The following is an 18727-nucleotide window of genomic DNA, read 5'->3' on the forward strand; positions in this document are numbered from 1 at the left end:
GAACCATGTATATTTGCTCTCCTCTTCCTTCACCATTCTCTTTTCATTTTGTATTATTATTTGGAAACCCTTAGGTGCTTTAATTAAACGCACAATTCTATTAGGCTACACTGAATCTTCTTTTGGATGCCTATGCAAAGTAGAAATGACCATAGGCCTATCTTGGGCCCATAGTAAATGCCTAATCTTGCTGTCCTTTGGAATTTATTGTCCAGTTAAATATCTCTGATCATATAGATAGATACAAACACACACATATATACATACATACATGCACACATATACAGTACATAGTATATTATATTATTTTATGTAATTTACTATAACTGTATTTTATAATATTGTATTATTACAGTGCTTTATTATATACATTGCAAACTGTCTAAAGTCCAGTTGGATTGAAATGGTGTATACACAAATAAAGGTAAATCTCAAGGAATATGCTTCAAAGGCCCAGAATGTTACGATTTTTTAGGCCCATTAGTTTTTGAAAATCCTCTTCTTTCAAATATTATTGTAACCCTAACCACTTATAAAAGTTGTAAGAGTTTGTTTATTAAAAATGCTGCTTTTTAAGAAATCCCATCTTCTTATAGTCTTCCAAAGAAGAAAAAGTTCTATATAAAATAGGCATTCTGAATTCTCCTGGGTATATGTAATGTCTGATGAGAACATGAAGTCCACAATCCCTAGTATATTCTAAGAAAAATCAGTGCTTAAGTAGGCACAATCACTCAACAGTGCACCACTAACCACATATGTAGTATTAACTGTTTTGCTGTTGAACTGCCTTTATTTATTAGTATTTATTAAACCAATTTATATAGCCACCCATCTCACCACAGACGACTCTGGGCAGCATACAAAAAATTAAAAACAGTCAATAAATACATTAAAAACATAAAAATAAAAATAGAACAAAAAATAAAAGGATGTTGAAAATAAGGGAGCCACCTCACTAATTCCCCTGTCCCCTGGGGTCCCCAGGTCTGCTGGCACAACCAAGTCTTAAAGGACCACTGGAAGCTCAACAACAATGAGGCCAACCTCACCTCAGGGGGGAGAAGATTCCAGAGTGCAGGCACCACAGCAGAAAAGTCCTGCCATCTGAGGCCTGCCAAATGTAGCTCCGTAGGTGACGGAACCTGTAATATGCCCTCTCTGCTGGATCTGATAGGATGGACAGATGAAAGTGGGGAGAGGTGGTCCCCCAGATAGCCCAGCCTCATGCCATGAAGGGCTTTAAAGTTCAACACCATCACCTTGAATTGGATCCAGAAACAAACTGATAACTAATGCAGGTCACGAAGCAGAGATGTAACGTGTGTTCTTCTAGGAACACACATAACTGCTCGCACCACTGCATTTTACACTAGCTGAAGTTTCCAGATACTCTTCAAGGGCAGCCCCATGTAAAATAGAACTTTTAACTCAGTTCCTTGCTTTCTTGTGTTATTTCATCAGATGAACATCACTTCATTGGTACTTATTGCCTCTGCAGACCTACAAAGGCCTCTCTGTCTCTCTCTGGAAAACATATAGCATTAAGATTCAATCCAGAGTGTTTGCACTTATGCCTCATTGAATAATCAATAGGATATAGGGTTATCCAAAAGGGCAGCAATGGAACTCCTGTGCAATATTACTTGCTATTTTAGGGCTATCATATTTGGACAGCAAAACTCTGGGCTACCTCTAGATGACAGCAAAGTCTTAGAGAGTTTGTTTTTCTCTCTCTCTCTCTACTGTCACCTAGTGGTCACCCAGTTTTTTGCAGCTCAGATATAGTTTCAGCCTTCCAGTGGTAATTATCTGTAAGATTATTGATGGAGAAAAAAGTAGAGAGAATTTGAGAGCCTTCTCCAGGATAATGGAGTGAAATGATCATAGAGCTCTTGTTGCATTAGGACAGCATCAGACAGCATAACTCTCTGAGTGCCTGAAGATTAAGGAAGGAATTGATCCCTAAATGGAGTGTGCATCTGTTTGACATTTCATGGTGACAGTTGCAGGACACTTTGTAATTAAAAATGCTCCTGTCCTGATTTAGATTTTACATTGCTTGCAAATGGTTTCTGGGATATCCATATTAGCAGAATTAGTTTTAGTTGCTGCAGACTGAAGATGTAGACAAGATTTCAGTAGATAATCAATATGTAACATGCTAAACGATTAACTAACCTGGTTAAATCTAAATTGCAAGCTGTAAATGGATAGCTCTGGTAAGCGTAGAGAATGTTTCATCTTAGAAGTCTTGAAGAGGCTTCTGTAAGATCTTTGATGAAGAAGGCCTTTTACATTCAAAATGCCCAAGAATTTTTCCCCTATGGGCTTTTTTCTCTTTCTTAAATTTTATTTAAGGTTTTTTTTTCCCAAGTGTACCAAGAATATACATTTCTTTGAAGTGTGAAAGTAACTTCTACTCCAACCCTTCTCCTATCTCTAAGATCCAGACTTAATGTTTAAAAACAGTATTGGAAATCCTATTGAAATAGATTAATTAGTCAGTATACACTTGATTCATTGATGAAGGATGATTAATTCTAGGTTTTAGCCAACATTTTCATTTTTATTCATTCCAACCCAACACAATGTTTAAAAGAAATTATGTAAAAGGGGTTGGGATTATGTCCATCCATCAGTAAGATAACTCCCTGAAAACAGAACAGAACAGGACCAAATTTGGCGTTAAGGAGAAGCCAGCAAAAAAGAAATCAAATTCAGAAATGAGCAACATCAGGCTGGGGACTACAGAGAGGGGGGAAAAAAAATAGAAAAAATATTCCAATTCATCTCCATGGAATAGGAACTGCTGACTCCTTCATTCCAAACCCCCATCCCTCCTCCTGGTCACATGATCAAATGAGGAATATACAGAGACTGCTCTGTACTTCCCAGTACAGACATACACACTTGAGAAACACACCCAGAGAGGCAACATATTGTTCTGTTATGTGGAAGAAAATAAAGGTGGCTCCCACTGTCATTGCTGGTAAAAAGAAAGAATTCCAGAAGCCATGCTCTTCATGGTCTCCCTACCTTGTTATATTGGGCTCTTTGGTATTCCAAGGAGTGACACAAGGAATACCAACTCAGCCCTACAGCTAATTTTGATAACATAATAAGCTCCCATTGGCAAGAACAAGGTATGACGTGATTTCCTGGTTTGAGTTTACTAGCCAAAATTAAAATGAATCATAATTATCAAAGTTACAAAGAATTGTCTGGTAAGCAGTTCTAAAGGAATTGTGGTTAAGTTCTAAAGAAGAAGGCTTTCAAACGTTATCCTGCAAGACTAAGAGCAGTGCTCAAGTCCAAGCTTGTACAAGTTTCTTCTACAGTTTTAGATCATGCATCATAACATGGCTGTTTCTCCTAATGCAACCTTTGTTGCATGCTAACATTGCAAGTTTTACTGTGCAAGTTCCACTGAGTAGAACAGACCCAGTGGTAGCACTGTCTGTTAACTTTTGCATAACAATTTAGCCGGTATCGCTTTTAACTATTTGATTCTACTTCTGCAGCTTCTTAGAATTCCCTGCAATATAATTATCCTGATGGGAACACAGGGAGATAATTGCTTTTAGAGGAAAGTTCTCTTTTGTTTCATGCTCATCTGGTTCCCACAAATGGAACAAGAGACCTTGAACAGCATAAATACTCATCCATGTGTCTCCAGTTATTTATTTACCAAGATAGACCTTGACAAATGTAATTTGTTCAGTACAATTAAGAGATGCACAATAATTCCTTTAGAACAACCACAACAACAAAGCCTGAAAAGGAACACTGGAATTGGCAGCCTGCACTGCATCATGGAACACAACCAGCTGACTTTGACGATACAGTAGGAGTTCCCATGTATGGAAAGTAGACACAAATTAATATTTGAAGGGGAAGAAGGGAAACAGTTAAGAACTGGAACAATTCTTTATGGAGACAATAATTATATAAATTAGATCTGTGAAAGCCAGGGAATGAGTATGCCTTGAACCCTCTCTGCACACAATGAGACAATGGAGAAATTATTAATTAAATCTATTACCTCTGTTCATCGCTGCACTCAAAAGATACCTAGGTAGTTCAAACGCTCTGGCACTTTCATTTGAATGAATGCTTTTGCACACTTCCCACATAATAGACGCATTGCATATTTTAATGGAATGGCTTATTTTTCTTCTGTGTCTAGGTTGAATTAAGAAGGTTCAAGTTTCAAGGCATTTTCTATTTTCTCTTGTTTGGTTGGTTTCATCTCATCAGCCTATGTGTAAGACAAGATAAAGTCATCCTTAGCTGTACCAGTGTTAAAGTAGCATTTCCCTCCTTATTTCAACACTATCCAAGAGCAGTCTAAAGGTGCCTAAATCTGTAAGACTGTCACCCATTAATGTGGAGCTGAAAGGAAGTCAGGAGATTGTCATCACTGGGAACAGAAGCAATAGAGGCAGGATAAGGATTGGCAATGGAGACAGCAGATTTTGTGCTGGTACAGCTTGCTAATAGTTCAAGGATAGCCGGCTGGCACTTCAAGTCAGAAGCTGTAAAAGGCCCAATATTGAAAGTATCATAACTGCCTAACAATAGCAACACGTAGGGAGGGGATAGTCGAATGACAAAATCAGTACTTTTATTTGTATACAGGCAGTTCCCAGGTTAAGAACGAGTTCCGTTCCCAAGGTCTGTCCTTAAATCAGATTTGTATGTAAGCCAGAACAGTATTATCGTATAATACTGTAAAAGTAGTATTGTGTAATTAACCCAAACTATTGTGTATTTAACGTGAATCATTGTGTATTTAACTTGAATTTTGCTACAATAGGCTCCATTCTTAACTATGGGTCATTCTTAATCCGGGGGCTACCTGTATAAGGTGTTGTGTGCCTGTTAGCAAAGAGGCTATTAATAAACTGCATTAAATAAACTGTACTAAAGAAATGAAATTAATATTAAGACTATTTTTAGGAAAAGCAACGTTTAGCATTTCCTCTTACACTTGCATACCAGAATGAATCACTTGTCTAATTCCATCTTTTTCTATTTCTGACATAGAGATTACACAGCCTATACAGGTCATTCCCTTCTTGATCAGAAGGGACTAACTATTAAGACAGCTGTAACTGCCTTCATGGTCTTTCCCAAACCAATGCCTTCAAGATGTATTGGGCTATAACTGCTGGAATTAAGAAATCTGGGCACTGTAATCCATTCTATTTGGAGGGCATGTACTAAAGAAGCTATACTAAAAAAACGCTGTCCTCCTTGGAAAGAATTCTTATAATTCTCCTTTATGGGAGGTTAGAGTAGCAATGTCAATGGAACTAAGTAGGAGAGATAGCTAAGCCAGAAGAAGAGTAACAGCAGCACAGGAAAGACACAGACTGTAGGAGAAGTGTAGAAGTGACTTGGTATGGAGATAATGAACACAAAAGGAACCCATGACCAAGAAATATAAACAAATGTGATTGACTTTATAATGATTGTAATGATTACTGCTGAGTAATTCTCATTACAAGCAGCTCTTGAAACAAAGAGCCTCCAGTTGCTCTGAGCTAGACATCTAACTTTATTGAGGGCCAAAGCAACATTCATCTTTGATTTCTTGGCCTGTTTCCCCACCCCTTCTTTTTTAACTTAGTGTGAAATAGTTATGGAAGAGAGAAAGGCAGAATAGATGCACATATTTCTTTTAACTGGTAGCACTAGGAGCTATCTGCCTGAAGTTTCCCATGGATCAAAAGTAAAAGATACGGCATCCCTAAAGTTGAGCATGACTTCTGGTGGCTACATGCATGCCCATACTGTTTCGTGACAATACAGTAATATAAAAGTGAGTTGCCATTTTGCCTTTTCCTAGAATGTTCTTTTGATTTTCCAGTCTAGCCTACAGCCCTGGTATTTCCTAGTGGTTGCCCTGCTTAGCCTTTTCAAGATGAGAGTGGTGATGATGATTACATTTATATTATTATCTGGATGTTGCCACCCATTGTCCAAGGAGCAAAGCACCCTATATATCATGGACAGACCACACTATAACTACAGTAGAACTTCATCATAATACCTGAAATTAGACTTCTTGCCCTTTCTCCAAGGAATTGTTCATTTAATTTTGCAAGATGCAAACTACAAATCCCAGAGAAAATGCTTGCCCATTTAAACAGCAATGAGAAGTTCCAAATCTTTTTGAATCGGATTCAAGTTCCATCAGCCACATAGTGTATTGCATTTGGCAGAGGGGTATTCCCTCCATTGGCGCCTCCACCGAAGAGAGATGTTATTTCGTCATGCTTATTTAAGCAGAAAGGGCATTATCATTCCTTCATACTACAATAGTAGCTTGCCCAAGGTGTAATAAGGTTTCAAGCAATATGCCAGAAAGGTTTGGGGAAATAAATAATGAGCGATTGCCCTGCTAAATACCATCATGACAAATTTGCTAAGTGTTCAATGAGATAAAACACAGCACTTTAAATGCCCAACCAATCAATACAAAACATCTATTGGGCTATTTATTGTGTAAGGAAGGGCAACCTTTTAAGGCTTATTTTTCTGGCACTGAGTTCATACTGGACTCATTTTAAAATTGAAGCAGTTCTTAATCTACATGGTTAATCTGACTATTTGGGCACTTTAGGATCATTACAATCCATGCCACGTGGTAACTGATTGTTGCTAGACTTACCTGGACAACTCACAGGAAACTTTCTTTGGGTCAAAGAGCTTCTTATAACATTAAGACACCCTCCAGGATTGCTGCTCAAAAATAAAAGTGCATTAAATCACAGCAGGACAACAGGCATTAAAAAGAGGCTGTGTTCATAATTAACTGAGGACTGGCATGCTTTCTATTAAAGGTTACAGAAATCTTAAAGCCACCATCTAGCCAACTTCAAGTGTTAAAACATTAATGTGTACACTTGCATCATATGCCCTAATGTTCCAAAGACATGTCCAAAGGGAAAACAGAAAATTGGAACAGAACAAACAATCAACTCCGAGTTTTTTGCCTGGGAAGTTTAAAACAAGCTAACTGTTGTGGCAGCTGAAGAAGATCTGAGCAAGATGAGAGAAAGCCACACCTTCTAGCACTTAAAGATGTAAAGATTTCCTTCCAAAGTGTTCTCCTGGAGAGCTATGTGGACCAGATGCTATCCAGGTTCAGAATGTGTATTCTGTGTATGAGACCATGATAGAGACCTCTTAAAACAGAGAGTAGCCCTTTCCACCCATGTATACAAATCTAAGGACACATTCAATGGTTCCATCTGTCCACTCCCAAATGAAAGGTCTCTGCAGATTGCAGAATACAAGACATTAGAACATCCTTCAACTTGCGGTAGCCAGAAGTGGAGGGCTGGACTCCATGTTCTTGTCTCCATCAACAAGGAGAAGTTTAAATGCTTGAAGAAGACTTAGGTTGAGGGCACATTCCAGATTCTGGGTTATGGCCCATACAACTTTAACAGTGCATTCTTATGCGCTAATTTTGGATTATTAATTCAATAATTCAATGAGGTGTACTTCTGGGTAAGTGGAGATAGAATTGCAATTGAATGATATTAAATACTGGAGAAGGGGTGTCATTATATGACCTAATAGGTACAAACTTCATGTAGAGGGAGCTTTCCTAATATGATGCCCTCCAGATGTGTTGACAGTGGTGTTAGGGGGAGGAAAGTGGGACAGAATGATATAAGCAATGCTAAAAATTGTGATGCAAGCCCCGCCCCTTTTGTGCATGCATTTGCGCATCATCACCCTGTGATGATGCAGGAGAAGCTTGTGGTACATCGCTGCAACACTGTTTTCATCATTCTGCCAAAAGCAGCAAGCTCCTAAACTAATTCTTAGACATTCCATCTCTATTCATTATTTTGCCAAACTGACTTCAAAATAGCTGCCAATGTATAAGCCCAATATAGATTTGGAGGATATTCACCAGTCTGAGGCATGCAGCCCAGAAGCTGTAATGCCTACCATTGTTTAGGGCAGACATGGACTGTTGCACAGATTAAAAGATACCCACTTGGTTTGTGCTGAAATCAACAGGACTTTGTTTCGTTATGACTCCTATTTTGCATTGATTTCAGGGGAATAAAAGTGCAACTGCTTAAAAGCCGACATAGTCTTCCAAAGACGGTAGCATATGTCAAGTAGGTCTGCCATCTCGGCTAGACTCAGCTCTTTAAGGCATGGATCCATTTATTTAATTAACACATTAAAACTGCCCAGTAATGCTCACTTGCTTCGTATGACATTGATTTGTAAGTAAACATTAGCAGCAAGCAGCATCTTCTGAATTCTCAGCTTAAAAAAGAAGCCTGAGCGTAAAACATGAGTACCTTCATGGAGGCTAAGAGATGTCATCACAGCACTGATGAGCCCATCTGAAGAGCTTGGAATACTTTCCTAGTATGAAGTGAGAATTCCTTTTGCACCATCTAGTGGCTAAAATCCAGAATTAGCCTGTGTTTCATTTCTTCTCATGGTTCCAGTTACGCTGCTTTTTGTTTTGAAAGCTCAAGATTTCTCTAATGGAAAGATTAACTGGAAGCTTGCAGTTGACTTTTTATTGTGCAACCACCCTGGGCTCATTTCCCAAGTTTTGTACAAGGGGATCCAGATTTTGTCATCTTCTAGATGCAACTCTCTCGTTTCCTCGTGGGTTCTTTAGTTTCTGACCTCAGCAAAACTGCCAAGTAATGCGATAGACAGACAGCTGTACAAGGCCTTTTGATTTGATGTGCTAAAAGTCTTCCATTTGGAAGCACAGATGAAAACATCCCCGCGCTTATCAACTGCAAGAAACTTTTTCAAGAGCAGCAGGGTGATAAAAAGGGAAAGAGCACATTCTGCAGCTGTTTGATTTTGAGAGAGAGTACCTTTTTATGTTCTAGAAGAAGGTAAGGAAGAAAAGTAGGGAAAGAGCTGTATGTTTGTCACTACTTATCTTTCATGGTCACTGGGCTTGCAGTTAGATAATTGCCTCTTGATAATTGCTCAACGCTAGATAAGAGCTGAAGTAAGGCAGTTGGTTTTATTGGCCTTAACATAAGATCCGTCAAGCAGAAGATTAAAGGGGAGGCCCACTGGCAATAGGATCCATGGTAAAATACACAAATTGCCAGTTGCTAATTAGTCCCCACTTTGCATCATAGCCACAGTCTCTTGAATTTTTTTTTTTTTAAAAAAAGGAAAGAAAGGAACTAAAAACTGAAGAGCGAAGATCAGTTTAGGCAGATCAGCAGAAGCAAGCTGCAAAACTTTTCCTGGGTTATACCATTTCTAAGCAGCAAAGGAGGACACACTAGTTTGAATACCGTTCAGGTGTAGCCTTTTCACAAAAGAGCCTCCAGGACCTAAACATCCCTGGCTGTAGTCGCATAAAACGAAGATGCTCTGGGATGAGCCATCTGTACCATCATCACCCCATTGCCAAGGGCATCTCGCTCTGCTCTGACTGGGGCTGATGGATACTTGCATATTAAACCTGAAGGGTCACATATTCTCTGCAAATGCTGTGTAGGGCTTCAGATTCAAAGGCAAAAAGGTGCTGTGGTGTGCACAGGGAACAATTGTAGCACCTGTCTGCAGTTACAACAGCCACAACTTTCTGTGGAATTGTGCAGCTGCCTTCCACATTTGCCATATCATCCCAGGCAAGGATGGGCTTGATTTAATGAGTTGAAGACAAATGGTACCTCCTCATTTCAGCAAGCATCTTTTTGCCTTGAAATCTGAAGCTCTGCAGAGATCCATTTGTCACTGACTGATGTCCACTAAATGGCAGGCTCTCCATGATTTCAAGTAGTTTTTCTCCAAGTCCTTACTTGGAGAAACTGGGGCATGAAATTGGGATCTATTGCATACAGAGCATGTGCCATGGCTGTTCCTCTAAAACGGTGTTTCTCAACCTCAGCAAATTTAAGATGTGTGGATTCAACTCCCAGAATTCCACCAGCATGCTGGCTAGGGAATTCTGGCAGTTGAAATCCACACATCTTAAGGTTGCCCAGGTTCAGAAACACTGTTCTAAAAAATAAAACACAGGGCCCATTTGAGGCTGTTAATTTATAATTAGCAAACTCATTTGACATCTGTTCATACCTGCAAATTTCCTTTGTTAAGGACCAACTATTCACCATGCTCAGCAGTTCAACTAGTAGATATTACACCTCACACCCAACACTATATCCTCCAGCAGGATTTCTTGATCTTTAGTACCTGAATAGGAGGGGGACGTGGTGGTGCAGCAGCTTAGTGATGCTGGAAGTTGCCGGCCAGAAATAGTCGGCACTTCAGTGGCTCGAGTCCAAGCTCTGCACGGTGGGGTCAGCTCCTGTCTTGCACCCTCAGCTCCTGCCCACCCAGCAGCTCAAAAGCATAAGCGAGTAGATAAATAGGTACTCTCACCCCGATGGGAGGAAAAATGCTGGCGGCGCCTTGCACGGGAAAACGGGAATCAGTTGCTGGTTGCTGGACGCAGTGCAACAGAAGAGACTCAATTTCCTGCGACTGTCAGCTAGGCTCCGCCCTAGGAAGGAGGCAAGGGCAAACCACTTCTGAAAAAACCTTGCCAGGAAAACTGCAGGGACTCGTCCAGGTAGTCTCCGTAGAATCGGTCACGATTGAAAGCGGATAAAAAAAAAAAAGTACCTGAATAAGCATTTCCCATCTGGAAAAGCCATACCTACTAAACCTCTGCAGATCTTAGACACTAATTCTGGAAACTATTAAATAGTCATTGGCTTGTAGCAGGCCTGCACCATATGTGACTCACCCAGCTGAATATAGCATACTATTTAAATACTAAAACCTTGGATGCCTGGCAGTTGTTCTAGTTTTGCAGTCTCAGGAAGCAAAACTCTGATAGAGTCCATAGTAGGTCTCAACAAATGGTTGTCTAGCTTGGTAGATTGCAAACAGCCATAGGCTTACAGTAACTAGGTTACACTATTTGCAGTTAGTGGAAGTGATATTAATAAATAACTGCAATTTATTCTAGAGCCAGGCATCTTTTGAGTTCCATAGTTATTGTTTCTTATATTATGGATATTTTAGTTCTCTTTATTGGACATATGACTTGATTCTGAGTAAAAATACTAAGGGTCATATGTACTTCATTATGGTAGGAAACTGGTAAAACTCATTTTAGAAATCAAAAGTCAAATCAGGAAGACTCATTGATGGATTTCCTACTGAGTGTGGTATCCTTGCTAGCTTGCTAAAAAGTATTTAACAATGACTATTTGGTTACGTGTGTTTCTACTTCTCACTACAGAAAATCCTAAATAAGGTTGTAATCCTATTGCCATTCACATAAAATTTTCCTCAATAAATCAAGTTGGGTTTATTTCTGAGTAAATATATGTGGTATCAGAATTTTACTTTTAAAGGTTTCATTTCCATTCCTTCAGGCTTTGGTGATGCCTAAATAGAATTCCTAGGAACCCCCACTTCATGCAGTAGAGCTATCCTTGAATAAATGTGGGCTGCTGAAATGGCTTGCAATTACTACCTTTCTATGTATGTTCTTAAATCCAGCTTAAAAAATACAAGTAGCACAAAGGGTTATAAATGTTCTGTCTATCTATTGTTGAAAGGGTATAGTATCAATAAAACTTTTAAAAGAAAAAGATAGTTTTATTCCCTGCCCCTCAAGTCATTTCTGAGATATAGCCAAAGAGACTCACTTTATTGACTAAGGTCGTTAAGTACTCAGGCAGAAATAATAATAAACTCAAATTTGAGCAAGGAACTAGACAAGGCATGCTTGGTGGGTGTTTCACTTAAGATCCCGAGAACAATAATCATACATCAAATGATTTACCACTTCTCCAAAAGGTACTGCCACTATGTTAGCATAGCTCTTTTCTCAGAGAGATTAAACAGTTAGATAACCAAAAGAAGAAAGACAGTTTCTGCTAAACTGAAGACCCAGAAACCACAGATTGTTGCTATCCCATGCAAGTGGAGAAACGTTTACATGACAATTGCTGATTATTCCCAATAGACCATGCTCTAAAAGGTCATTTTGCTGCTTACATAAAAGAGAAAAACCTTCCTAGGAAGTGGGTGGAGAGAGAAAAAGAAGGGAGACATTGAGACACCAGGGTTCAAGCAAAGTTTTATGAGGACAGTTAAAGTGCACACAGCTTGTAAAAAGCTTTAAAATGACATCAGGCTGTAGCCAATACAGAGTCATCTTCTAAATGTATACTATAAGGATATACTGTAGAGTTTATGAGATGGTAAACATTGCCAACAGGTGATTGAATAGCTTTTCAGAGGACCAGATGAGGATCCTTATTCCACAAAATGGCATTAAAAAAAAACAACATAATGTGAATATCTTCTATTTAGAGCTTCCCTTTGGATTCTACTCTTGGTAGAAAGCACTAAGACTTGGTACAAAGGAGTGGGAAGATAGGATGGTTCACTGTGGACATTAAAAGAGATTTAATATGAGATTTGTTGTGATTAGCCCTGTAGATATTCATACTCATTTCAGTAGAATTTTCTCATTCTTATCCCACCTGCACGCTCTCCCCTATAATGGATGAAATATGACTATTGTTCTTATCCAGGAAGTCCTCCTATTTGAACTCCCATCAGCTTCTTCTTCTTTGTAGTACTGTGGTTTCCTTCTCCTATTGCCTCTTTACTGTAAAATGAGCTTGGCAGACACTTCCGGGGAAGAAATGGTGACTGCAGTGGAATGAACAGCCGGCAAGTAGAATGGCTCTGCATAATTCCTCTTGGGAGAAGGAGAGGACCTGAGATCACCCACAAGTGCTCCAAACAGTTGCTCCTCGTGAGGAGACCACAAGGCACTGGTCTCCCACGGGTTTAGAGCTCTGGGAGATGAGAGAATAGCTATCTTGCTCAACCCACAGTCAGTGTCTTTAAGGACACTGGGTTCACATATTTCCTTTTCTAGTTAATTTTGGAAATTGCTTGTTAACTGCTTTTCAGCTATTAGGAACCTTTGGATTGGTAAGTCTGAAAACACCAAGTGAGTTTCCTTCAATTCTTAGCAAAGGATTGTTTTGGAAAAGGAAGTTTTAATTTAATTTAATTTAATTTAATTTAATTTAATTTAATTTAATTTAATTTAATTTAATTTAAATTATTATTATTATTATTATTATTATTATTATTATTATTATTATTTTGGAATGAACACCAAAAGGGTGATTAAAACTTTGATTTTAGAAAGTTACAAATGGACTAAGGGTCCAGATAAATTTGAAATAAGATTTTGGAATTAATTATAAGAATCCTTCCCGTGGGAAAATATTTTTGTTTTGAATTCTTTAAAAAAAAAAAAAGGATCAGACTTTGAAGGTTGGCCACTAGAGGGAACTAGGAGGAACTAAAGATTACAATTAAAGGAGAGGAACACTTAAATCTGACTTACTAATGCAGAATGGAGCAAAATATTTTAACATTGGACATACTGAAGGATATTTTTGAACAATGGAGCCAGAAGTTAATTTTAAGGGTGTCTGCCTCTATAGATAGACTGTGTTTAAAAGATGTTATGGAACAAGTTTTACTGGACAAGACTGAGACTAATCTGAAAGTGGAATTAAAAATGACAAGCTACAAGAATGATATGGAAAAAAATGCTATACTGGATGTACAAAAGAAACTGGCTGATGCCTTAATAATTAAAGGGATATACAAATAACAAACCAAGAGAGTGACCTGGATAATCTTCCTATACTGAATTTACAAAAGAGGCTTGTTAAAGCTTTGAAAATTTTTTGTGAGAAGGAACAAAGAAAAAATGAAAAGAAATCAAGTTTAAGGACATTATTTGAAGGGACTAAAGATCAAGATTGTTAAAAGTAAAAGGAAGGAATGTAACATTGGTTTATTTGATCAAGGTTAAAATAGATATGTTGTTATCTCTGGTAAACTTTAATGGACTTTTGCTGATCAGGACTGAAATGAGGTTTTTAAGGATTTGTTTATAGATAAGAGATGGGATTTGGGAAGACGAGATCATTTTTGTATTTTAAGATGATAAGTTACTAAAATTGTTTATACTTATGATGAAAGGGGAGGTCATTTCTTTATTTCCTTTCTTTTTCTTTACTATATTCTTATTTATTTCTTTATTTTCTATTTTTTCTACTTTCTTTTCTGCACCTATTTTTATTTTTTTAGTTTGTATTAGTTTTTTTATTGTTGTAGTTGTAATTTTTAATAAAATTACTATTAAAAAATAAAAAAGATAAAATGAGCTTGACACATGGTCTGTTGATTACCTTTTCTTTTCCTTCCTTCCTTCCTTTTTTTTTAAAAGCATCCTTACAAAAGAGCACCTAAAATATTACATTTAAGCTTGGATGCTTTGGCAGACAAGCATACAATGAAAACAGTTATGTTTGTATCAATGCTGAGCCAAAATAATTTTAAAAATGAAAAGATCAAAACTGCACTCAGGTACAATGAGACAATCCCAAATGAAGGCTGAGGCAATTACTGAAAGAAAACAAGGACATGCGAAAAGAAAGACTGGAAAGCAGTTACATCAATAATGCAAATGCAAGCAACAGTCTTGTTAGGCCAGAAGCTGAAACATAAACCAAGTAAACAGAACCCAAGCAAGAGTTTGGGTTTTTGAAAAAGTCACTTGAATTTTTGCAATTGCTAGTTATCTGAGGAATTCTGCAAGGTGAAGTGGACTTGTACCCCAAGCAGACAAAGCTGGTAATAGGTTGCTTAAGTCCTTAGGTTAATTCATGGCTAAAATGAAATATAAGCCATGGAGTTAAGATACAATTGCCTCTGAAAGATTCTTTATGGTCAAAGTGGGCTACTTTTTTTTAACCCAAGAGCCATGCTGGGCTATACCCAGAGGCAAAAAACCTGATTTAAGGTTTAAATGTAAACATCTTTAATGCAATTGCTCCCTATGGAGTCACTAATTTTCCTTTCTTGCCAAAAATACTACTCAACATGTCCATGAAGTTACCAACAGTTGAATTTCACTCAAATGAGATGTTATCTTTTAACACATTTTCTAATTCAATAGCAAATTTTTAGGGTCTCTGTAGACCCTATCCAAAGCTTTGAGGAAGCAGAAGTTGTATTTTTCTGATAACTATGAAAATTATTAATTTAATTGCTTTATTTACTGCATTTATATCCTGCTATAATCAGTTTGAGTCTTGGCAGATGGCTTGCATAGTGTTAATATACTTTATGCATGAGAATACAGATGGGAGGAGGAGAAGAAACAAGATGCAGTCAGAACCTTGGATTAGGTCCAGACTAAACTGAAAACTAAATCTAGTTTTCGTAGGACCTATGGTCAAGTGTCCCAAGTTGAGCTTGGCTAATGCTAAAAATCAGACTAGTTATTGTTTGGATGGGACCCTAGGAAATCCCAGGGCTATAAACTAGACAGGAGAGTCAAAAAGTACAGGAAAAAAAATCCCAGAAGGAGGTGATGTCTTCCAATTCCATATTGTTACCCAGGAATGACATAGTCATCATCAGGCATTAAGCTTGACTGCAGAAAGTCTTTGCCTTTTTCTCTACAATCAAATAACAGCCAAGATATAGTCCTTTGTGTGTACATGTTGTGAAAGCACTATCACCTTAGGCTTGTATTTCTCTGTTCTCATTATTTTACATTAATAAATCACTTTAGAACATGGATTTCCAAAAGCAGAAAATGTTTAGAATCTGATCCAGAAAAGTATAGAAAAGCTGAAATCTCTCTGAAGTTTAGGATGAATAAAGCAGACAATTGAGTGGCTTGGATAAAAAAGAGATGAATTGGTGTAATTCTTTATAAAACAAACAGGCTGGAAAAAAAATTGCATAAATTAGTCTTCACCTAATGTAGCAGTTTTAGACATGTGCTCCAAACCCTATCTAAAAGGATGGTCAAATATGCCAGTGGTAATTTTCCATTTTTTGGGTTGTTGTTCATAGCAATTTTTTTTTTTTTTTTTTGCATTCCTAGCTGAATTGTAGGTGTCTGATAATTAATTCTGAAACTCAAAGAAGTACTATTGAGATCAGCATAGTATTTACCATGCTATAAAATTCTACTTAAACTTAAGGGATTCTCCATCAGCAAACACCAAACACCTCTTAATGTCCTTCATATCAGCATTTAAGATTTTCTTCCATAACCCTACAGAATTTTTGAGGGTTTCTAACTTTCTATCATAGCATCATGGACAGTGTGGCACAGAAGAGAAGTAGCTGTTTCATTCTTCATCTTGCCACACCAGCTTTGTAGGAAGCTAGTTTGTAGCTTAAAGGCTACTCATTTGGGAAGCTCCCTACTTTTGGAAACAATCTGAGGAACGATGAACAGCACTTTGGATCCCAGCCAGTGACTTCAGTAGAAGACAGCATCAGTTGCTTGTCGGCCTTATCTGAAAACAAATGTCATCCTGCAAGATAAAATATCTAAATGCACAGTATTTTCTCATTAAGCATAGGAAGAGCTGGACATCTGTGCCATCAACAGAGCAACTTGGTCATAAAGGAACCGAGTCTTGGCTTGCCCTCAACTCCATCAATTAATTGGGAAAAATATTAGTTTGACTAGACATGTGTTGCCAGAACCTGGGCAGCTGATTCTGATCGTGCCGGTGGCTCTGTCATTGCAAGTCAGCATGTCCTGTACTTACACAGAAAAAAATCTGAATGCCTCCTTAGTGATGAATGAGACATTGCTCTCAAGCTCATTTTGTGGCTGAAAAGTAGCCTTTACCTTTCAACATAGCCTACTTCATAGGTTTGTTGGGATATTAAACTGCCAAGGAGGGTAGAATAGAAAAATACTGGGTTGAATTCCATGACTAATTTTGTCATCCTGGTCTCTACTGATTTCAGGAATCCTGCTCAAAGCATGACAAAATCTCTCTTTTTTTATTTTTTATTTTATATTTATATATATTTTTTATTTTAATAATATTATTTATATTTATTATTACAACACACTTATTGTAGTGATTTTTATAGCCAGCTAGCTTTTGAATGCCAATTACTTTAATCTAATTCACAGAAATGCATAGATGTATTCTTATTAGGGATGTGCAAAATTGTTTAAATTAAAACCCTTTTGAGCACAGAATGGCTGGTTTGATTGGTTTGTGAATGAAGCAATATGCAATTTCAGTTTAAGTATGAATCAAAACAGGTCTGTTTTGTTTCAGATATGAACCCAAATGTTCCATTATCCACTCCAAATGATCTCAAAATGATTGACTGATATCGCTATGCAGGATCCCATTCATGAATTCAAACTGAAGGGGCATATGAAATCTGTTAGTATAGCCTCAGCATGAGTAACAGTCATGGGAAAGCCACAGAGTCTGATGGGCAAGTGTGCCGTATACTGTATGGTGGGGAGAGCAATACAGGTAATCCTTGCTTAATGGCTGCCCTGATTAGTGACCATTCAAAGTTACAACAGCACTGAAAAAGTAACTTTACAACCAGTCCTCACACTTACGACAGTTGCAGTATCCCTGCAGTCATGTGATCGAGATTTGGGCACTTCACAACCAACTGGCATTTACAACCATTGCAGCATCCTGCAATCACGATTGCCATTTGTGCAGTTCACAGCCAGCTTCTGACAAGCAGAATTAGTAGAGAAGCTGGCAGTAAAATTGTAAGACGCAGTCACGTGATGTCTTGCTTAACAATCACGGATGATGTGCTTAACAACCATGGCAGAAGTGAGGTCCTAAGTCCATCACGATCACATGATGTCTCGTTTAACAACTGCATTGCTTAGCGATGGAGTTGCTGGTCCCAATTGTGGTCATTAAGCAAGGACTACCTGTAGAAGAGTTTGACCATGGGGTTGGAGAGGGAGAGAAGAACTTCACCTGTCAAGTGTCCATCTCAACAAAATAAAGTTTCAGACGAATCAGCCTTTGTGGGCCTTCACTATGTGTTTCTTGAGCCAGTACCAGTGGTCACTGACTGTGGGGGCATGGTGTCTTACTGACAGGCTGTGGCCCCTATCCATCAGAAGCTATTTTCCCCAGATGGTGGAAGCATTCGTGAGGAGGAGAAACAAGATGGCTATAAGAAGGAAGGAGGAGGGAGAACTAGCAGAGATGGCAAAATTAACCTGTTTGATTAGAGAAAGATCAACAACTAAATTTGTTAGTGACTGGAAAGTTCTTATGGACTTTTTGCGAAAAAAGGGAAAAATGAACTTGTGATTTATAGGTCTGAAGATTAGAAACGTAGCTTATGGAAAGAAGGAAATTATGATGTAACCTTAGAGAGACAGGGCAAGGTAAAAATGTATAACCACTGTCAAGATCAGAAGCCGCTTGTTTATAATCTTTTTTTTCTTTTCCTTTTCCTTTTTCTATTTTCACTATTTACTATTGTTCTTTATTATCTTTATTTTCTCTTATGGTTTTTATTTTGTTAAAAATTTCTTTAATAAAAATTATTTTAAAAAAGAGAAAAGGAAGGAAGAGAGGAGATGGCAGCAGAAAAAACATGGAGGAAAGACATGGCTTTTTAAGAAGCTGATTCATCCCATTCTGTCTGCCATATGCTGGCTTGGCAGTGGCAACAGAATTGGTGCTGACCGTGCTCCATGGTGATGAGGGGGATTCATGGGAAGAAAATGTTGGTTCTTTAATCCTGATTTGTTTCAGTTTTGATATCTTCAGTCCTGCTGTATTTGGGACTTCTTGAGATTCCAATGAAAAGGAGGAATATA

Source organism: Python bivittatus, unplaced genomic scaffold, assembly GCF_059951505.1.
Source record: "Python bivittatus isolate LINGU-HERP-01145 unplaced genomic scaffold, Pbiv_v1 ctg000700_np1212, whole genome shotgun sequence".
NCBI classification, from domain to species: Eukaryota; Metazoa; Chordata; class Lepidosauria; order Squamata; family Pythonidae; genus Python; species Python bivittatus.